The sequence below is a fragment of the Callithrix jacchus genome, chromosome 20, assembly GCF_049354715.1.
Source record: "Callithrix jacchus isolate 240 chromosome 20, calJac240_pri, whole genome shotgun sequence".
NCBI lineage: Eukaryota > Metazoa > Chordata > Mammalia > Primates > Cebidae > Callithrix > Callithrix jacchus.
The window spans coordinates 31,485,079-31,508,295 of record NC_133521.1 but is presented as its reverse complement, the minus strand read 5'-3'; the positions used below and the strand labels follow the sequence as shown (position 1 = coordinate 31,508,295).

The 23,217-nt window shown below is 49.9% G+C and overlaps 1 protein-coding gene across 5 annotated transcripts in view; it reads right to left on the bottom strand.

The window, feature by feature from the left end:
* ST3GAL2 (ST3 beta-galactoside alpha-2,3-sialyltransferase 2) overlaps positions 1 to 23,217 on the bottom strand; it is a 56,956-nt gene that overhangs the window by 28,495 nt on the left and 5,244 nt on the right. The gene's annotated exons all lie outside the window — the stretch shown is intronic.

The window sequence follows — 23,217 nt, the reverse complement described above, 5'->3', positions numbered from 1 at the left end:
AGAGACCGAAAGCCCTTCCCTCCCTGACAACTCAAATGCAGCAAGGCCTGTCCTTGACCTGTCTGAGAATGGGCTGCTTCAATACCCAAGCTTGGTTAACTCAAGTTACCCGAATTGCAACACCCTGGCATCAGCCTCTGGCATGGACTCTTCAGCACTACCCTAGGGACTCAAGGCCTTTCCACTCCCCAGTACCAACCCCTCAGGCAGCCCCTGCCTTCCTGCAGAACATCAGCCTTATGTCCAGCTGAAATCTCAGCTCTGGTACCTCCAATGCTGCCTAGAGTTTGTAACCAGAAACCCAAAAGGCAAGAGCTAACATACTTCTTCAAACCAAGAGTGTCACTTTGGCTTTCAATGAAGTCCTAGAAAAACAAACTCAGCCTTCACTGCATGAGGATTGAGGTTGCACCCTAACAGCCTCTTCCTGTAGGAGATAGCTCAAAGAAACAAAATAAATAATAATAATAATAATAAAGAAAAGGAAAAAAAACAAAGAACAGCCTTAGAGGGGGAAGCTGGGCCCTGAAGCACAGGGAGGGGGCGCGGCAGCGGAGCTGGGATGAAGGGTCCCTTCAGATCCACCAGCTGCTCTGCCCTTCACCTGCTCCCTCAGGAGGGAGCCCCACTATGTTTTGAGGCAGGGTAGGCAGGGGGAAATTCAGTGTCTTGTTGTACCTATCTATACTAAGGTATGAAGTAACGTCTAGAAAGACAATTCTCAGGCCAGGCGTGGTGGCTCACACCTATAATCCCAGTACTTTGGGAGGCTGAATCACAAGGTCAAGAGATCGAGACCATCCTGGTCAACATGGTGAAACCCTGTCTCTACTAAAAATACAAAAATTAGCTGGGCATGGTGGCGTGTGCCTGTAGTCCCAGCTACTCGGGAGGCTGAAGCAGGAGAATTGCTTGAACCCAGGAGGCGAAGGTTGTGGTGATCACTGCACTCTAGCCTGGCTAATAAGAGCAAAACTCCATCTCAAAAAAAAAAAAAAAAAAGACAATTCTCGACTGGCTGTGGTGGCTCACACTTATAATCCCAGCACTTTGGGAGACTGAGGCCAGAGGGTTGTTTGAGTCCAGGGGTTGGAGCCTGGGCAATATGCTGAGACCTTACCTCTATTTTATGAAAAAGTTTAAACCACCTGTGTGGGGAAGATGAGGTCTCTCCACACTCTAGACAGCTTTTTTCCCCCGCTTGCTCTGCTGCCCAGACTAGAATGCTGTGGCACGATCACAGCTGACTGCACCCTTGACCTGCGCTCAAATGATCCTTCTACCTCAGGCCCCCGAGTAGCTAGGACCATAGGCACATGCCACCAGATCTGGCTAATTTTTTTTGTAAAGACAGGGTCTTGCTATGTTGCCCAGGCTGGACTTGCTCTCTGACTCTTGTCTCAGCCTCCAAGTAACTGGAACTACAGGGGTACACCGCTGTGCCCAGTCTACACTACTTCTTTTGTTTTTTTGTTGTTGTTATAGATATGATGTCTTGCTGTTTTGCCCAGGCTGGTCTCAAATTCCTTTTCTCAAGTGATTGTCTCAACTTGGCTTCCCGAAGAGCTGGGATCACAGGCATGAGCCACCTTGCTCAGCCCTCAGACTTCTTTGCTTTTTATTTCATCTGATACTCTGTTGTTGCTATTTTCAAACAGACTGAGTTTAATCCATTTCACTTTGGATTTATGTTACTATCTTAGTGTTTTGTCTACTCTTTTTTTCTCTTCCTGACTCCAGCCTCCCTCACCACATGTCCCCCACTCCTGGTTTGGAAATTATATTCCTCTTCTTTTAGTGATTACTCTTATATTGTTAGCATATGTACATTTGGATGAAGTCTTCAGTTTTTCAGTAATGCCATTCTCTTCTTTTTTTTGAGATGAAGTTTCGCTCTTCTTGCCCAGGCTACAGTGCAATGGTATGATCTCGGCTCACCGCAACCTCCATTTCCTGGGTACAAGCGATTCTCCTGTCTCAGCCTCCCAAGTAGCTGGGATTACAGGCATGCGCCACTACGCCTGGCTAATTTTGTATTTTTAGTAGAGGTGGGGTTTCTCCATGTAGGTCAGGCTAGTCTCAAACTCCCAACCTCAGGTGATCTCCTGTCTTGGCCTCCCAAAGTATGGGGATAATAGGCATGAGCCACCACACCCAGACAGCAATGCCATTCTCTTAACAAGACAGAAATTTGGTGTGGCTTAAAATTATCTACTTTATTTTTATTCTTCCTCGGTAATGTGATCAACAATTCTAGTTTTCCCTTTAAAAAAAGAATTAAAGGCCGGGCGCAGTGGCTCAAGCCTGTAATCCCAGCACTTTGGGAAGCCAAGGAGGGTGGATCACGAGGTCAAGAGATCAAGACCATCCTGGTCAACATGGTGAAGCCCTGTCTCTACTAAAAATACAAAAAATTAGCTGGGCATGGTGGCACGTGCCTGTAATCCCAGCTACTCAGGAGGCTGAGGCAGGAGAATTGCCTGAACCCATGAGGCGGAGGTTGCGGTGAGCCGAGATTGCACCATTGAACTCCAGCCTGGGTAACAAGAGCGAAACTCCATCTCAAAAAAAAAATAATAAATAATAAAAATAAATAAATAAATAATTAAAAGCCTATTTAGAACCTGGTGCTTTTTTGGGTTGTTGTTTCTGTGTTTTGCCGTCTGTGGCAGATACTGCTGGCTGCCTACCAGTGGCCACTCTCTGTTTTGCTTGCCAGCAGAATCCTAATTTGTTAGGGCAGCCAAGGACCCCATCCTGGCAGATGATGCAAGAGTGGCCAAAGCCAACCAGAGCCAACCACAGCAAGCCTGTCCCTTTTTCACCAGGAATTGGTCTTAGGATGGACCAGCTCAGGCCAATGACATCCAAGGGAGCACCTGCTAAGGCCATGTTGGAAAGATTCTCCTTTCCAAATAAGGGGCTGGGTGCAGTGGCTCATGCCTGTAACCCCAGCACTTTCCGAGGCTGAGGCAGCCAAATTACCTGAGGTCAGGAGCTCAAGACCTACCTGGGCAACATGGTAAAACACCATCTCTACTAAAAATACATAAATTAGTGGAAGTGGTGGCAGGTACCTGTAATCCCAGCTACTCAGGAGGCTAAGGCACAAGAATCACTTGAACTTGGGAGGTGGAGGTTGCAGTAAGTGGAGATCACACCCCTGTACTCCAGCCTGGGTGACAGACAAAGACTGCATCTTAAAAAAAAAAAAAAAAAAGCAGCACATGAAGAGAAAGCTTCCTTTCTCCTAAGATCTCCTTGTCTTCCTGCCTGGGATGTTACAGGGTGATGATATAATGTCTGAAGTTGTAGCAGCCATCTCACAACCATGAGAAACGTCTTGCACCCTAGGATGGCAGAGTAGAAAGATCCAGGGTCCTTCATGTTGCTGTGTGACTACTGCTCCAACCCTGGAACTACTGACCTCCACACTTCTTGCTATAAGCTAATCCACTGTTTCCCAGTTTAAGTAATTGTGGGTTATTCTGCTACTTGCATCCTAATATCCTGTTAATAGTTAATTCAATTTACAAACATAACATGTCCACTGCTGTGCTCACTGTTGGCACTAACAACCTGCTCTTTCTCCAGGGGTTTACTTTTCTTCTTACTGAAGTACATCAACAACCATTCTTTTTTTTTTTTTTTTTTTTTTTGAGACAAAGTCTTGCTCTGTCCCCAGGCTGGAGTGCAGTGGTGCAATCTCGGCTCACTGCAACCGCCACCTCCCAGGTTCAAGTGATTCTCTTGCCTCACCCTCCTGAGTAGCTGGGATTATAAGCATGCACCACGATGCCTGGCTAATTTTTGTATTTTTAGTAGAGATGGGGTTTCCCACACCCGATACTGCAGTGAGCTGAGATCAAGCCACTGCTTTCCAGCCGGGGCAACAAGAGTGAAATTCCATCTCAAAAAAAGGAAAAAGTTAGCTGGGCATGGTGGTGAGTGCATATAGCCCTAGCTGCTCAGGAGGCTGAGGTGGCAGGATTGTTTGAACCAGGGAGGTCAAAGCTGGTGGCATGTTCCTGTAGTCCAAGCTACTCAGATCATGCTACTGCATTCCAGCCTGGGCAAGAGAGAGAGATTCTGTCTCTATAAAAAATAAAAAGCGGCCAGGCACCATGGCTCAAGCCTGTAATCCCAGCACTTTGGGAGGCTGAGGCGAGTGGATCACGAGGTCAAGAGATCGAGACCATCCTGGTCAACATGGTGAAACCCCATCTCTACTAAAAATACAAAAAATTAGCTGGGCATGGTGGCACGTGCCTGTAATGCCAGCTACTCAGGAGGCTGAGGCAGGAGAATTGCCTGAGCCCAGGAGGCAGAGGCTGCTGTGAGCCGAGATCGCGCCATTGCACTCCAGCCTGGGCAACAAGAGCGAAACTCCGTCTCAAAAAATAAATAAATAAATAAAAAGGTAAAGCCCCAGGAAATGGTCTGTAGCAACTTTTCTCAGGCTACTTTCCAGCCTATGAATTCAAGCAATTTCCTAGCTCTAATTCCATGCTCCAAGTGGAGCACTTTATAACTCTGTTAGCCCAAATTTCTGCTTCCAGATTCAGAGACCGGCAGGCCTGCAACTTCAGCCCTGCTGTCTTCTTTGTGTTGCTAGTTCTCATCCACAGGGATGTTTATCATTTTGAGTGTGGTAGGGGGTAGAAAAGTGGTGGCATGGATAAACATGTTTTCAGAGTTTTATCTTTTTATGTATTACTGCTATGTGTTTAGAGTATAAATTTACAGTGCTATCTTGACTGGATGAAGTGGATTTAACTATTTGTACCAGGGAACTGGGGATCCCTGCCAATACTAATCTCCTGGGAATAGGTATCAAACCATCTCTAAAAAGATTCATAGAACCCTAGCCAACACCATGAGGGAAGGAGACTGAGATACCCTGGGGTAAACTGATCAAAAGCCCCAATTGAAACTGCTCTCCCATACCTAATGCTACCTTCATTCCAGTCCACAGAAAGATAGGCACAGGGCGTGCAGACATGCAAACGGGATCTTTCAAATGTGGTCTGGGCAGGCCCTCACTGACCAAGTAACATGTGCCTTAAGCCTCTTCCTCACCACTTGACCATTTCAGACTTGCACCTGACTAGTGAAAACTGCACACTGGCTGTACGAACGCCCCTGATGGAAGGCCCATCTAACTCTCTTCAAATCCTCAGTCTGCCTGCACAGGCCCAGCCTGAAGTTCCACTGAAAATCAGAACAATTGATTCAGGAGCCAAATTCTAGTCTAGACTATCAACCAATAAGCCAAGCAAGTTACTTTTAATTTCCAAGCAAATATTTTGTTTGTTTTTGAGATGGAGTCTGACTCTGTCACCCAGGCTGTAGTGCAGTGGTGTGATCTCGGCTCCCTGCAACTTTCACCTCCTGGATTCAAGCAATTCTCCTGACTCAGCCTCCCCAGTAGCTGGGACTACAGGCACCCGCCACCATGCCTGGATAATTGTTGTATTTTTAGTAGAGATGGGCTTTGCATTTTTGGCCAGGCTTTGATTTCAAACTCCTGACCTCAGGTGACCTACCCACCTAGGCCTCCCAAAGTGTTGGTATTATACGCGTGAGCCACCGTGCCTGGCCAAGAATTAAGGCTATTTTGTTTCTTTTAATTAGAGACAGGGTCTCACTCTGTCTCCCATGCTGGAGCACAGTGATGTCACCACGGCTCACTGCAACCTCAAACTCTCAGGCTCAAGTGATCCTCCTGCTGCAGCCTTCCAAGTAATTGGGACTACAGGCACATGTCACCACACCTGGCTAATTATTTTATTTTTGTAGAGATGGGATCTTGCCTTATTGCCCAGGCTCCAAGGCTCTTTTTTTTTTTTTTTTTTTTAAAAAAAAACACAGGGTTTCGCCGTGTTGGTCAGGCTGGTCTTGAACTCCCTACCTCAGGTGATCCGCCCACCTTGGCCTCCAAAGTGCTTGGATTACAGGTGTGAGCCACCACACTCAGCCCTTTTTTTTTTTTTTTTTGAGATGGACTCTCACTCTGTTGAGGCTGGAGGGCAGTGGTGTGATCTTGACTCATTGCAACCTCTGTCTCCTGGGTTCAGACGATTCTCCTGCCTTAGCCTCCTGAGAGCTGGGACTACAAATGTGCGCCACCACACCCAGCTAATTTTTGTATTTTTAGTAGAGATGGGGTTTCACCACGTTGGCTAGGCTGGTTGGTCTCAAATTCCTGACCTCAAGTGATCCACCCACCTCAGCCTCCCAAAGTCCTGGGATTACAGGCATAAGCCACCCTGCTCAGCTTCCAAGATTCTTTAACAATCAAAAGGAAGCAGTCCTACCTCCTCTCTTCCTCCCGGATGACTTCAGTATTGGTTACTGCTGACCACCACTCTGACTCCCGGTCTTACCTATTTCTTTCAGCTGCTAATGTATTTCAAAAGCATGAGATGGGTTGCCCTTATTCATGTGGCCAAGGTCAAGATCCTTAACATAAACAGCATTCAGAGATCCCCAAGGCTCTCCTCCCCAGCCTAATCTCTTATCAGACCCTGCTCTCTAGGGCTTACAAACTAATTTGGATCCCAGGCCAAATCTGACCTACATTTATTAAGATTCTACACTGAAACTAAAAAGACATGTATGTGCCTCTCACTTAGAAACCCAACACCTCTGAGGGTACAGAGACCATACTATTTAATTCCTCATCTCTGTACCACTATAAGGCCTAGCACTGTCCTGCAAGGAGGCATCAGTAAATGTTTGCCCAACTGAGGATCATCTCTCTGCATAAGCCCAGGGCTATAAAAATCAGAAGAAATTATGTTTATAAAAAAATGCTTTGAAACCATTTTTATGAATTATATAAGTATGCATATGAAAGTGATAATTATATTCTGCCCCCACTTTTCCATCTCTGACATTCTAGAAGTGAGAGCTTTCTCTAACTTCTCTTGGACCACCCAGAAACATGAGGCCTTAGGTATAAACCAGATTGAAAAATCGGAGCCTGTGGGAAACGAGTGTGCACGTAAAGTGGAAGCGGCTGCCTGGACTGTGACAGGGACAGTGGGAGCCTGCTGCTTTTAAGGGCCTGGGAACACACACTGCTGCTGACCTGGAACTCCTGCGGCTCACTCCCCTAAGATCGCAGGCTCAGTCCTCCCAGCTGGGGCTTTCCAGATCACTCATCTGTTCACCTCAGCTCAAAGCATCTCCAGATCAACAAAGTACCTAGAGAAACTTGCATTCACATTGTGGGTTTGCCACTTGTCAGCTAGTGCCATGTAACTTGTCGCATGGTCCTGATCTGTGCAATGGAAATAGCACCCATCTCAAAGGGGTTCTGTGAGGATTATATAAAGGCACATAAAGCACCGACTCCGTGGCTATGGCTGGGTCCTGGGCCACAGTTCTGTAGAGTTCATGGCCCTGGATAGGCATCACAGGGAACAAACCCCTCCCCCGCAAAGCCCTGACTCTGGCTCCATAGCACCCCAGCACTTCCCTGCCCGCCCTCTCCGTGTCTGGCTAAGCACAGGCACCCTCCTCCCCACAGCCCTGCTCCCAGCAGGCACCAGCCTCCAAGAAGGTTGTGGTTTAAAGGCCAGCTCTTCCTTAGTTGATCCTTACCCCTAGACCCAGCAGAGGAGGGTGCATGTCCATTCTGTGGGACACGGCCATGACCCCTTCCCTAGCTCCCACTTTAGCACACCATGCAGAGCAGAGACCTGACCTGAGCTGGCTCTAGATGGCCTCCTGAGGCTTGAGGCTAGAGAGCCACAAGCCAGGAGCAAGAGTCTAGAATACAAAGCTATTATAATAAGAGGTTTCTCTGCAGCGCCAAAAGCCTTAGACATTAACAGAGGCAGAAGATGGGTGGAAGACCCTGAAGGTAGGAGATAGGGAGAAACCCAAGTCTCCTGGGAGACTTCTGGAGGAAGTGGGAAGTGGGATGAATAAACAATGGTCCAGGGGAAGCCAGAGAGGGTCTGGAGAGTGTGGGGTGGCATGGAAGGGGTTATTAGAAGTTTATCTCCCAACCCTGCCCTTTGACTGCCTCCAAGGGGCCATTAAACTGGACCACATTACCTCCCAGGGCGAAGGGACTAAGGTGCTGACAGTCTGCTCTGATTTCCTTTAAAGACAGGATTTCAGAAAGCCGGGCAGCTTGGCTGCTCATCACTGCTTATGATTCTGATCTTGGTCACACTATAGATGTATAATAAGGAACCACCGAGGAGCTGTCAGGGTCCTTTTGTCCCTTCTACGCTCGTCTGCATGTCTGGAGTATGCTTTGAATCACAAGAGAAAAGCAGAGGATGCGTGCGTTCTGCACGGTTATTGATCGACACTAGGCAGTGGCAGCCAGACTGGGAAGATCCCTGGCCACCTCCCTCACGGTCAGGGGCTGTGTCACTGACCCCTTAGCCAAGCCCTTCTTCCAATGGCCTGGTGGCTCCCTCTGGAAACAATCAGGTCAGCTTCCTGCTCCGTTGAGGAGCACAGAAATGGGGCTCCTCTGTTTTGAGGACTTACCTGCAAGCCCTCCAGCCTACCACAAAGCCAGGGCTCCTTGGTTTTGACAGCCAGCCTTCTGCCAGGAGGGCTGGACTTCCAAAGGTAGCAGGGGCAGCTGAGCTCAGAGACTGGCAGCCTGGGGGTCCCAACTGTAGGCTTTCCCCTCTGTAAGGAGGCAGAGCTGGTGACAGAAACACTTAAGCACCAGTGGGGCACTGCTGCTGAGGGCAGAGTTAGGGCTTCAAGGAGGAAGAGGTGGGTGCAGTCCTCCACTGAGCACCCCTCAGCAAGCAGGATCATGCTCCCTGCCAAACTCACCCTCATCAAAGTGGGCCCTCCTCAATCTTCACAGAACACGGGTCAGTCCGCTCCTCCCCAAGCCCTGGCTTCCCCAGATACACAGACCAGCCTGGTTGTGGAGGTCCAGGTTAGGTGTGAGAGGGTTAGAAAAGAACCTCTGTGTGCTTCACTGTCCTCTCCAGAAGAGGGGTAAAAGGGAAGCAAAGTGAGCAGTATCTCCAGGTAACCTTCAACCCTCTGGCAGGAAATCAGCTCGTAGCAACAGAGCACCCCACACCACAGGCTTCCTGGAACAATCTCCACCAAGGGCATACAGCAGGAGGAGGAGATTCCAGGGCGGGGACACAAATGCTCTCCTAAAAAGCCGAGCCAGGGCAGGTCACATGAAGTGGCAGGGAGGGCAGGGCATTCCCTCCCCGTCTCCCAACTCTTGGATGTCAACATCAAGGACTCCAAGACTCCGGCCACTCTGCCCCTCGCCTAGGAGAAAGCAATGGGACTGGTGCTTCTGCTGTCTGCCACTGCCCTTGCCTGCCCCTTCCCAAGGCTGGACCATGGCAAAGGGCTCTAGTCTGGGTCCTACCCTCCCTCCACTGTAAGCTCTGGCAGGTTGGCCACCCTGGAAAAGGTCAGACCTGCTAGACCCCAGCAGGGGCTCATGCCAAGGGGCTAAGCTAGGGCACTTCCAAGTCCTGCCCATGCATACATACCAAGGGAAAGAGGAGATAGGCTCTGGAACCTCCAGGCCACAGTCCTTTCTGCCCAGAGTTGAAGGACTGGACTTAAAAACCCAGCATCTATCCCCAGATCCTCTGATGTGGGATGTGAGAATAGGGAAGAGAATACCAGGAGAGAGGTCGCAATCCAACCACCAGCACTGCGAACCTGCAAGATGGGCCCAGGCAGTGGGGGAAGTGACTGCTTCAGTGAAAAGGAAAGCCACAAAACAGGGTCTGTGGAGTCACTGCATAGGCACAGAGGCCCTCGGGAAACCAGAGAGCACAGTGATCTGGCTGGCATTCTGAAACAGGCTCGGCCCAAAGCTCCAACTCACAGGACAAGCTAAGCCCCTGAGAATGCTGGGAGCATCTGGGACACAAGGCCCTGAGGGTGCAGCAGCCTCGGGTCTCAGAGGCTTCCCTGTCCTAGCCTGGCGACCAGAGGTCAGAACAGTTCACTCGCCTCGCTAGTAGTGGTGTCACACTTGAAAGAACAGGTTCTTGAAAGACAAGGCTCTTATCAGCCACAGTCATGCGCCTCACCTCCTCCACAGGGCCAGTATGACCTCTGCCTGTAAGCTTTCAGTCCTCTGGCCCAGCCAAGCTACCAAGGTGGGGTGTGTGCCAGAGCTGATGGGGCCAGGCAATATGGTGACAGCAACAGTCCAGGCTGCAGGCATGGAGGCCTACTTTGTACCAGCAAATCTCTCCAAAGGGCTCCTATGTTATCAGTCGGGTGGGGACAGCACAACTGACAACTTGACCCCTCTTCTTTTTTTTTTTGAGATGGAGTTTTACTCTTTCACCTAAGCTGGAGTAAAGTGGCATGATCTCAGTTTACTACAACTCCGTCCCCTGGGTTCAAGTGATTCTCCTGTCCCAGCCTCCTGAGTAGCTGAGATTACAGGCACCCGCCACCATGCCCAGCTAACTTTTGTATTTTTATCTACTAAAAATTTTTTTATCTACAGGGTTTCGCCATGTTGGCCAGGCTGGTCTCGAACTCCTGAACTCTGGTGATCTGCCCACCTCCACCTCCAAAAGTACCAAAAGTGCTAGAATTACAGGTGTGAGCTACCACTCCTGGCCTTGACCCCCCTTCTTAGTCTATCCTGCCCCTACTTTTCCCCGTGAGGCAGTGGTTCTTTTGATTTCTTGGGACCGCAAGTGAACACCGAGAATGAAATGGGTATATTGTGCATGCCAACAAGCAGCAGCCTGGAGTCTAGAGTCTGGAGCCACCCAGATGCTAAGCAGGATGCAGAGCTGATGCCACAGGCTGGAAACTGAAGTTTGTGGCCAGGATCTTATCTACTTTCTTCATTAACATGTGCTGGGGATTTTCTTTCCCCCCAAACCTAGAACACTCCTTTCCTCCAGCCTACCCAAAAAACTTCCATCAACCAGGCCAACTTCTAACTTATCAGTTACTATTCTTGTGGCCCAGTGGGAGGAAGGAACCAGGTGGGGAGATGTCTGTAGTTTCCGCCAAGATCAGATGTTGGAGAAAGCCTTTTGTATGGCAGATCGTGGGCTAAGCTGGCCTGAGCAGTATGGCAAGAGGTAGGTCATATTACAAGGCTTACTTGGAACAAGACTGCGCTCCTAAAAGGTATAGTCCCATAGACGCCAATCCCCTAGGAGACCTAGGGAAGGAGGCATCCCTCCCTTCACCACCACAGCCAAGAGCCGTGGGTAGAGAACGGGGCGCAACAAATATCTGACCACAAGGTGGTCAAGTAGTCTGGAGAGGATTCCTTGTGGGCACAGGAGAGGCTTCCTGGTGGCACAGGCTCTAGAGGATAACCTAGACAGGAGGCAAGCCAGCACTGAGAGGCCAGAGAACCTGACAAAAGGGCCTGCAGACATCTGCTGACCCTGGACGTGGTTATCTCCTGGGAGGGGAAGAACAGGGCAGGGTCTGAAAGCCCTGGAAACAAACCAGTAACCTGTTCTTTGTGAGCCAGGCTGTTTTTATTCTTCACGCACTCTATCTTTAGCTTTCTTTTGCTCTCCTTTTATATTTAGTAATGCCTTTGAGAAGGTCAGTCTGTGGCAACTATGCTAATGGAACTCAAGGAAGGTGTTTGTATCCATGCTTGGACCAGAAGATTAAAGGGAAGCCATGTCGTCCCACCCAGCCCAGCCCCTCCAGAGTGAAGGTAAAAAAAACACAGAGTAAAAGATGGAGGGAACCAGAGGTGGGCCCCTTGCTCAGCTGCTGTGTCCTGTGGACATTTCCTTTTCAACAGGGACCCCCCGGTAGTTCCAACTAGGAAGAGAGGTCGTCATGAGCCCAAGGCCAGCCTGGTGCCATCTGATAACTTCCAGCACCAAGCCTGCAGGTGGCTTTGGGAAGAATCACTGCCCTGCACCCTGCTTTTCCTGGTCACTCAGGTTCAGCCCTGGTACGTAGGCTGGGGAGGACAGTGCCCCGAGAGCCCAGCACACACCTGCCTTCGTGTCTCCTGAGCTCCAGCTGAGGAGTATTCCTCTTTCCTGAGGAGCCGATGACGTGCTGTGACCTACTCAGGCAGGCTCCCTGGTTGCCAGGGAATCACTTTACCACCTCTGGAAAATGGCAATATCAGCTGCTGTGAGTAGACCCAAGGGCAGTGCTCCCTGGCACTGCCTCTGAGCCTCACCTCTGGGTGAGAAGAGTGAGGGTGGGGGAGGCCAGGGCCCCTCCTCAGTCCCTGCTGCCCATCCTCAGGAGTGGTCTGTCCTCCTGGATCTGGCCTACGCTGAGTTATAAGCTCCCTGCCAAGACAACATCCATCATGCCATGCACTACTGTTGTCAACTTTGGGGGGATGTGGAAGGGAGGGAAACACAGACCTTGGTCCATTACAGTGGCCCCAGGGAGCTGTCTTTGTTATCTGGCTTTATTATATAGCTTGCGATGGCCCACAGGGGATCGCCCACATGATGGTGCTGTCAGGGACTGGGGCTGTGCAGGGATGACCTGGGGGCTGTGAGGTGGGGGCCCAGAGCCCACCTTCAAGGCCCCCCTCTTTCTTTGATAAAGTCTTACTCCAGCCCATGCTGGAATACAGTGGTGGGATCATGGCTCGCTCCAGCCTTGACCTCCTGCCTCAGCCTCCTGAGTAGCTGCGACCACAGGTGTACATACCACCACCTCTGACTCCGCTTTCAAGCTATTTGCCTCCCCATTGTGAGGCTAGGGTATCCCCATCCCCACATGTGATAAACTCATACCTATGAGTTACCATTTTGTTTGTTGTTATTGTTTGTTTTTATAAAGCCAGGGTCTCACCATGTTGCCCAGGCTGGTCTTGAACTCCTAACCCTGATTCTCCTGTCTCAGCCTCCCAAAGTGCTGGAATTATGGGCCTGAACCCATAATGCACCCATTTTACACTACCCATGATGCACTAACATTTTACAGTGAACAATGGACCAATGCTGGAGGACCTTGATTCCAGGACTGCTGTGCTCAATAGCAGAGTAGCTGTAGGTCTTTGGGCAAATCATACCTCTCTGGGCCTTAGGTCCTCCATTTGTAAAATGACCATGCTAATACCAGCCTGCTAACCTCACACACTCCCTGCAAAGATTAAATGAGCAATGACTGTAGGCTGTGGAGTGCTACATACCCAAATAACATCAAGTTTCAGCCTCACAGAGAGGAAGGAAATAGGGACAAGAGGGGATACTGTGGCTAAGCCAAAGGCCACAGAAATGTGCGAGACGAGGCTGGGGGATCAGTTAGAACCTGGCCCCAGACAGAAACAGACAGGGTCCTCTGGGTGCCGAGCAGGAGAGGCAGACAGAGGTCAGTCTGGGCTGGCAGACAGTTCAGGAGAGAACTGGCTGTCAGCAAACATCTGAAGGGCAAGAGGAAAGACACAGGAGGGAGAGGCTCAGAATAAAAGAGGCATCCAGTTCCAAACTTCACTCCCGAGAACCAAGGAGCTGGTGAGCACTGCCCCAAAGCTCCCAGACGCGATAGCATTTTGTTAATATACACATAATGCCACACCCTCAAAGTGCCCAAAGCCCTCATGAGGCCAGCCTTGCCCTCTGGACCAGAGATCCCAGCAAAGTGGCTCACTTGTGTAAGACTGAACTGAGGTCTTAAGACAGAGGCTCAAAGCCCAGAGCACACTGCTGAGATCTTCCTACAACACCCATTCCTGACTCTGCCAAGCTGAGTCAAATACCTGTCCTCTCACAAATTGGAGGTGACAGAGAATTGAGTCCAGAAGAGCACCATTTTTGTCTTTCTGTACCTAAAACTGGCACCACTGTCCTGGGCATACTCTTCCAAAGGAAGAGACAGATGGGGAGCATGACTTGCCCCAAATCCCCCAACAGAATCCAGAAAGCACAGCCACACCAAAGCCATGTCCTCATCCCAGTCCCAGCAAGAAACAGACCAGGAGATGGGTGGGCATTCAGGAAGCTGATGTCACTGAGGGTCTGCATCTCAGACAGAGCCCTTCCTAACACCAGCCACCATACAGATCACCCCCAAGCCATTAGGAGAAAGAGACCATTTGCCAAAAAAGTCAGCACTTCAGACCAGGCTCCGGTGGCTCATGACTGTTAATTCCAGCACTTTGGGAGGCCACATTGGGCAGATCACCTGAGTTTGAGTCCAGCTAGGCCAACATGGTGAAATCCTGTCTCTACTAAGAATACAAAAAATTAGCCAGCATGGTAGCACATGCCTGTTGTCCCTGCTACTGGGGACGCAGGAGAATCGCTTGAATCTGGGAGGTGGAGGTTGCAGTGAGCCCAGACGGAGCTACTACACTCCAACCTTGGCAACAGAGTGAGACTCCATCCCGAAATAAACAAACAAACAAAAAGTCAGCACTTCATACTGGAAAGAGCCCCCTGCCTGCCTGCAAGTCACACAACCTGGTCTCTTGCTTCAGTTCTTCTGCCTCCTGGTTTGGGGACATTGGGCAAATTTCTCAACTTCCACTTCCTGATCTGCAAATGGAATGACTCAATGATTTTAAGTTCCATTCCATTCATTCTAACATTCAATTTGAACAAAGTAAATTAATAAATGGCAACAGAACTAGGGCAAAGCAAGTTCTCCATGGGTCATAATGGTACCTGGCACTGCCTCAACATATCACATCTTTTATTTTTAATTTTAATTAATTAATTAATTTTTTTGAGACAGAGTCTCACTCTGTCATGCAGGTTGGAGTGCAGTGGAACAATCTTGGCTCACCTCAACCTCTGCCTCCTGGGTTCCAGTAATTCTTCGGCCTTAGCCTCCTGAGTAGCAGAACTACAGGTGCACGCCACCATGCCCAGCTAATTTTTGTATCTTTAGTAGAGACAGGGTCTTGCCATGGTGACCAGGTGATCCGTCTGCCTCGGCCTCCTAAAGTGCTGGGATTATAGACGTGAGCTGCTGCGCCCAGCCTATCACATCTTTTTTATGTTGCCCAGGCTGTACTTGAACTCTTGGACTCAAGGAATCCTTCCACCCTAGCCTCCCAAGTAGTGGGGACTACAGGCATGCGTCACCATGCCTGGCTCAATTCATCATGAACAATAGTTCTTTGGGGAACCATCTCTCCCCAGCTGCCACCTCTGTGCCCTGTAACCCAGGCTTGGGTGCTCAGGGTACCAAATGCACCCAGCCACAGTACATGGTCTGGGGTTGTATACAGACTCCATTTCAGAGTGAACCCAGGACTCTTGCAGGCATCCTAAGAAGAGATCCTGAGAAGATGAAGGCCTGTGCCAAGAGCAGGCACCTTCTATCACATGGGAACCAAGAATGGCATCATTTTCCCCACATGCAGCCAGACACACCCACAGGCACCTGAATCAAAGGTTTCCCTTTCATCAAAGGACACTTTAAATTGGATTTTTGGATGGTGTAATTAAAGAAGTCCAAATGATACAATCTTGCACACATGTACAACCATTTTCCATTTAATTTGCAAGAACTTTATAAAGCTCCTTACTTGACATCTGATGCAGAAGGGCTGCCCTGAACCCGCCCTTAAAATACCCACCCTTGGGCCAGGCATGGTGGCTCATGCCTGTAATCCAAACACTTGGGAGGCCAACTCGAGCGGATCACCTGAGGTCAGGAGTTCAAGACCAGCCTCATCAACATGGTGAAACCCTGTCTTAAAGAAAAAATAAATAAATAAAATAAAAAATAAAAATAAAATAAAATCCCCACCCTTGATAAATCAACCCAGGTCAGAGGCCCACAAGAGCAGAAGTGGTCTGGGTACTGACGGTCAGGGATTCCTGTAAGTGGCTCAGCTCTGGCCAGGACCAAAGTCCTTCTCCAGCCAGGGACACTGCCCAGACATGCAGATGGCAAGGGAGAGACCCTGACTACATGACCTTCCAGGGTGGCCTAGAGTAAGCACTGCCCACCATCAGAGTCCCCCAACCACAGGGATGCCTCAGCAGGGAAGGGTGTCATGCCTTTTGCTGTCGAGCGGTACCTTGAACGAGCTGAAATGGTCAGGAAAAGAGAACATGACCATGAATATAGAATGTAACAGAAATTTAGGATCCTACATTCCATTTCTCATCTTGCAATACATTACAGGGTTATGGGGGCTAAAGCCTTTTTTTTTTTTTTTTTTTGAAGCGTCTCACTCTGTCACCCAGGCTGGAATGCAGGGGCACGATCTTGGCTCACTACAACCTCCGCCTCCCAGGTTCAAGCGATTCTCCTGCCTTAGCCTCCTGAGTAGCTGGGACTATAGGCACATGCTACCACACCCAACTAATTTTTTATATTTTTAGTAGAGATGGGGTTTCACCATATTGGCCAGCCTGGTCTCAAACTCCTGACCTTGTGATCTGCCGCCCTGGCCTCCCAAAGTGCCGGACTTACATGCGTGAGCCACTGCACCCAGCCCTCAAAAGCATTTTTCGGCCAGGCGTGGTGGCTCACGCCTGTAATCCCAGCACTTCGGGAGGCCGAGGCAGGCGGATCACAAGGTCAAGAAATCGAGACCATCCTGGCCAACACCATGAAACCCCATCTCAATTAAAAAAAAAAAAGTGTCTTTCAACCTTTAAGAATTATCCCTGGGCCAGGCATGGTGGCTAACGCCTGTAATCCTAGTATTCTGGGAGGCCAAGGCAGGTGGATCACAAGGTCAAGAGATCAAGATCATCCTGGCCAACATGGTGAAACCCTATCTCTACTAAAAATATAAAAAAATTAGCTGGGCATGGTGGTGCGTGCCTATCGTCCCAGCTACTTGTGAGGTTGAGGCAGGAGATCTGCTTGAATCCGGAAGGCAGATGTTGCAGTGAGCTCAGATCGCACCACTGCAATCCAGCCTGGCAACAAAAGGAAGATTCTGTCTCAAAAAATAATTAATTAATTAATTTTTTTAAAATGGCCACAACAGAAAAAAAATTATCTCTGGACTTTCTTTGTTTTGAGAAAGGGGCTTGCTCTCTTGCCCTGGCTGAAATGCAGTGGCACAAAAATGGTTCACTGCAGCCTTAACCTCCAAGGTTCCAGCAATCCTCCCACCTCAGCCTCCTGAGTAGCTGGGATCACAGGTGTGTACCACCATTCATTCCCAGCTACTTTTAAAAATATTTTGTACAACAGGATCTTCCTATGTTTCCCAGGCTGGTCTGGAACTCCTGGGCTTAGGCAATCCTCTTACCTCAGCATCCCAAAGTGCTGAGATTACAGACATGAGCTACCATACCTGATCATCTCTGGCTTTTCAAATTATTACAGTCACTCCCCTAAACACCAGACCCATCCATCCCACTAATTTCTGGATGCTATCTTTTTGTCTGTTTTTTTGTTCCTTTTTGTGAAGAATGGGGTCTCACTATATGGCCCAGACAGGTCTCGAACTCCTGAGCTCAAGCTATCCTCCTGCCTCTGCCTCCTTAAGAGCTGGGATTACAGGTGTGAGCCACAGTGCGTGGTTCTGGATGCTATCCTTTAGACAATATACCTTAGAGGTATCCCAAAAGTACTTCAAACTCCACCTGCCCCAAATCAAACTCATGCATAATCCAAGCCCCTTAAACCCAGTCTTCTTTCTGTATTCCCAATTTCTGGGAAAGGAACCCCCATCCATCTAACCCTGAAACTTAAGAGTCATATGTGAGCCCCTCCTCCTCAGCCTCTCACAGCCAATCTATTACAAATCCCAACTGATTTTTACCACCAGAATGTCTCTCAGATCTATTTCCTGCTCGATCATTCCATCCAAGGAAATGTCATCCTTCACCTCCAGCAGGCTCCTAACCACTTAAGCCCCAGATCTACTAAACAGACCCCTTCCAATTCCTTCTTCATAGGGAAACCAAAGTGGTCTTCACACAAGCAAATCTCATCAGATCCTCATCTCTAACTCAGCCAGACCTCCCAGTGCTCTGGGGTAAAGGCCCCAGGTCTGGCTGGCTGAACTGCAGGGTAATCCTGAGACCAAAATGGAAGAGAAAGGTCTGGAAGTCATTGCTCTGTCCACAGCCCTGGCGCCACTCCTGAGTCAGGCTCAGAATGAGCTCAGTCTTGCCGGGTTTGCCCCCTCCCCCAGTGCAGAGCTGACCGCAGATGGGAAAGGGAACCCGTGGCCAGGCAGGGGAAACCCAGCTGGGCTGAAGCCAGGAGCTGTGTATTTCTGGAGGAGGTGACAGAGCTGCAGCAGCACCACAATCAACTGTCAGTATCTGTGGGGCCAGCTAAGAGAAGACAGCTACCTGGGATTACAAAACTCAAGGAATCTATCTCTTCCCTCTTATCAGACTTAACTTTGGCAGCCTTGCAGCCTGTGAACAAACAGCCCTTAACAATCCCTCCCACAATCCCTATAAGCACAATTCTTTGTGACCAGCCCAGCCCAGCCAGAGGCTGCCGGAAAGCCTGCCCCTTCCTCCCTGTTAGGGTGGGGCTTGGGGGCCATCTCTCCCCAGACCCCTGTATCCTAAACCCTTCTTCAACACAATCCAGGAAATCTTATGCTGTATTCAAACTGGATTCCCCAAGGTCCCCAAACATTCCCTGCCTTCTCAGTTCAGGCCTTTGTATCCTGGTATGTGTGGCCTTTTCCTCACTATCTTCCTCCTCTTCTCTACAATGAGACCCTACTCCGCCCCTTCTAAGCCGGTTTTCAACTCTTCACAGATCCTCCACGTGGCTGTGCAGCTAACCCAGCGCCTTCCAGGATCAACTTGTGATTCCACCGCCCACCCTGGCTTTGGGGAAAAAAAACCTGGCTAGAGCAGAGCACTGGACATAAAGGGGTGAGGGAGAACTTGGCAAAGAAAAAAACCGGGAATCCTATTAACTTTCACCCCAGGGCCTAAATGATGGCCAAAGTAAGAAGGGAGGAGAGGGTCCAGATGGAGTTTTCTGCCTAAATCCAGGACAGAGCAGGAGTTGGAAGTGGGGGTGAGGAACTACTAGACACAGGGGAACTGAGCACAGCTCCCTTGGCTGCAGGAGCCTGAGTTCTCACAGAAGATGCCAGAGCAGGCTGGCTGCCGCTGAACAAATCCAAACAGGTTAGGAGAAAGTTCAAGCCAATTCCCACAGACATCTGGACCTCATGATGGACTCCTGGGCCCCCAGTACTCCTCCTTACTCAGGCTGTGGCGCACTTCTGTCAGTCATATTGACCAGATGGCTTGAGAGTGAATCCCTGAGCACAGTCACAGATGAGGTCTCCCAGACTTAGAGAGGGAGTGACTTGCCCTGTGTCACACAGCACGAAAACCCTGTGGGCAGCGAAGGCAGCAAGAATCCTATATGCATCCACCCAGACCAAGCCCTGGACTATGTGCCCCCTGAGAATAACAAGCTGCTTCCCCTTGAAGACAGAAAAACAGGCCTGCCCTGAGGCTCCTGGGCCCTCGGTCAGCCCAGACCTCCACCTGGGCCTCTGGACTGCCAATAGATGGCCAGCACTCTGTCCACACAACATGAGTGGCAGGGAGTGCCCAGGGACCCAGGCTGGGCAGGAACTGCCAGGACTGGCAGCATGGGTGGAAGATAATGCCCTCCAAAATACCTGAGCCAGGTCTGAAGGGGCTGAGGAATGCAGACAGCTGGGTACTGCCACTTGAGATTAAAACTCACACTCATTCTAGAAGTCTGCCTACTGCGGCTTTAAGCAAGAGTAAATTGCTTTTCAGGCACTGAGAAAAATCCTTCATCAAACAGCGGCCACTGTGATCTTGGGCTGCACCTTCTTGATATAAACTATCGATGTGCTCCCCATGCCTCAGCCTCTTCGGTCTAGTGCCAGTGTGGGCCCCCTCAATGAGGGGAGCCTGAACAGGGTCCCCATTCCTCTCCTCACCATCTCCTCCAACCCATGAACGTGGGATCTCCTCTGGGCCACGCTGGATGCCCCAGGAACCAGCCAAACACTAAACAGACCTGGATCCAGGGAAATACTAAACCTTTACTTGGGACAGGAAGAAGCAGAGAGAGGGCCAGGCCCCAGAAACTCCCTTGCGGCCTGGCAACCCAAACCCGGGACTCACACTGCTCCCTAGAGCACCCAACAGAGATGGGAACAGAGGAGGCAGGGGTTCTCTCCTCTCCCTTCCCTTTCCCATGCAGCCTCATTCCCTTAGGTTGCTGCCATCTTTTCTTGTGCAGCCTACAGATTCCACACAGGCTCATAAAAACTTTCACTTCCCCCTGAAACTCAGGTTCCAATTTGCTGCCTACATCAAATTGCTGGTACTTTGTGTTTAACTGAACTTGAGTAGGAACAGAGGTTGGGGAAACCTGACTAATGGAGCAGGGGAGATTCCACATTCTAATAATGTCCCTTGCAAACTCAAAGGAAGCCTGCAAAAAAGGCAGGAAGGAGGGAGTGTGGGGGAGGCAGCAGGGGGTGGAGCGGTGGGGGCAGCAGGGCAATCCCCTGACCTGGCCTCTTTTCACCCTCCCCTCTTCACCATCAGCCCTAGTCCCTCTAAGTTCCCTTTAGCCACACAAATAAATAACTTGTTGATTTTTGCACACCAGAGTAGTTCCCTGTAGACCAATTAGCCATTAACTTTTGTTACCAGTTTTCTCCCTCCAAAAGCTGCTGACCTGCTGAGGCTGGGGGTTGCAGCCTGGCCACAGGGCTAGGACTGCTGAGTCAAGAGAGAAAAGGCAGAGCAGGTTCTTGGGTCATGCCTCAACACCTTAGGGTCCCCTCACCGCCCCTGAGCCCTGTAATGCCACCTTCCAGGAGGAGGGGCCCCTTTGCCTGGGAATTAATAGCATCCGAAGGAAGAAGCTGGGTTGTTTTCCACATCTGATACCAGAACTATGTGTGTTATGTTAATTTTCACCATCATGCAAATAAAATCTAGCCAGGTGGGAAGATCACTTGAAGCCAGGAATTTAAGACCAGCCTGGGAAACATGGCAAAACTCCCATCTCTGGCGGCACCTGTAATCCCAGCTACTCAGGAGGCTGAGGCAGGAGAATTGCTTGAACCCAGGAGACGGAGGTTGCAGTGAGCTGAGATTGGTACCACCACTGTACTCCAGCCTGGGCAACAGAGATTTCTTCTAAAAAAAAAAAAAACAGGCCGGGCGCGGTGGCTCACGCCTGTAATCCCAGCACTTTGGGAGGCCGAGGTAGGTGGATCACGAGGTCAAGAGATTGAGACCATCCTGGTCAACCTGGTGAAACCCCATCTCTACTAAACATACAAAAAATTAGCTGGGCACGGTGGCGCGTGCCTGTAATCCCAGCTACTCAGGAGGCTGAGGCAGGAGAATTGCCTGAACCCAGGAGGCGGAGGTTGCGGTGAGCCGAAATCGCGCCATTGCACTCCAGCCTGGGTAAACAAGAGCGAAACTCCGTCTCAAAAAAAAACAACAACAACAACAAAAAAAAACCAAAACAAACAAACAAACAAAAAACTCCCATCTCTAAAAAAAAGAAAAAAATTTTAAACTTAGCTGGGCACAAAATAGTGTACACCTGTAGCTGCAGCTGAGGTGGGAGGACCCTGAGCCCAGGAGGTCAAGGCTGCAGTGAACTATGCTAGCACCACTGTATTCCAGCCTGGGTGACAGACCAAAACCCCATTTAGCATCATTGGCAAAATAAAGAAAAATTACATTTTTTTCTCTAGATTTCCCTTGTCCCTTGTTCACCTTATTATACACGGTAGTATCCACTGCATTAATAGACTGTAAAACAGCACATATATTTGAATTGAGGGAAAGTCCTCTTCACTCCAGGAAGATGACCTGCTCTGAGATTCTGCAGGGATAAGGCACCCTTCAGCATAGCTCCTCCTGCCTCCAGGCAAGACAACTCTTGCATGAAGTTCCCTCCCTCCCACCCATTTCTGCAGCAGGAAACCACCAGTACTCAACTAGAAAGCTGGGAGTGCCCAAAGCCCAGCCTGTGCCCTGGAGCCCTACAAGGTCTGCAACTGCAACATGAGAGCTTGACAGTATGTTGTAACCACAACAGTGATTTATAAATAGCAATAAGAAGTACTCTATGCCAGGCGCGGCGGCTCACACCTGTAATCCCAGCGTTTTGGGAGGCCGAGGCAGGTGGATCGCAAGGTCAGGAAATTGAGACCATCCTGGCCAACATGGTGAAACCCCGTCTCTACTAAAAATTCAGAAATTAGCTGGCACGATGGCACGTGGCTGTAGTCCCAGCTACTCAGGAGGCAGAGGCAGGAGAATTGCTTGAACCCAGGAGCGGGTGGTTGCAGTGAGCTGAATCGCGCCACTGCACTCCAGCCTGCGGACGGAGAGAGACTCTATCTCAAAAAAAAAAGAGGCTGGGCAAGGTGGCTCATGCCTGTCATCCCAGCACTTTGGGAGGCTGAGGTGTGTGGATCATGAGGTCAGGAGTTAGAGAGCAGCCTGGCCAATATGGTGAAAGCCCATCTCTAATAAAAATACAAAAAATTAGCTGGGTGTGGTGGTGTGCATCTGTAGTCCCAAGCTGCTTAAGAGGCTGAGGCAGGAGAAATGCTTGAACCCGAGAGGTGGAGGTTGCAGTGAGCCAAGATCATGCCACTGTACTCTAGCCTGGGCGACAGAGCAAGACTCCATTTAAAAAAAAAAAGGTACTCTAAAATGGCTGGTTAGGGACAAGGCAGGGGTCCCTAACGAGGATGGCATAACTGGAGGAAACTGTTTTCCCCAGACAGCAGGCAAAGTTCAGACCCTCTCCTTGTGACATGTCACTTGGAGATGTCTGATGAGGATTTATCATTAACAAGCATTCTGAGTAAAGAGGAAGGACAACTCCATCTCAGAAAGCAGGGCCAGGCCCTTTAGTTGGTAAGGGCTCAGGTGTGTGGGAACATGGTGTGGGAGGGAAGCTGGGACATGGGAACTAGAGGACAGAAGGGGAGGAGAAACCCATCCAGGACTGCCTGTGGAAACAGAAGGGATGCAAAAGCACTGAGCTGGCCAACAGCCCCAGCTGTGTTCAGGATGTAGAGAACCTCTGGGGCTTGGTGCCCCCCACCTGCCCTGCTTCAGGGCGAGGCCCTCAACCTCAGGCAGCTCACCAGGATTCCAGGTGTACCGTCAGCACGAGCACACAGCTCCTCCAAAGCAAGGGCACATCACCTCCTCCTGAAACTCTTCCTCCTCCTGAGTGCCCCGTTTCAGTGAAGGAACCAACTCCTATCACCAGGCACTGAAACTCCAAGCCCCCAGCACATCAAGTGTCTGTCCCGAAGGTATCTACTTTTGCAAGCTCTCTAGA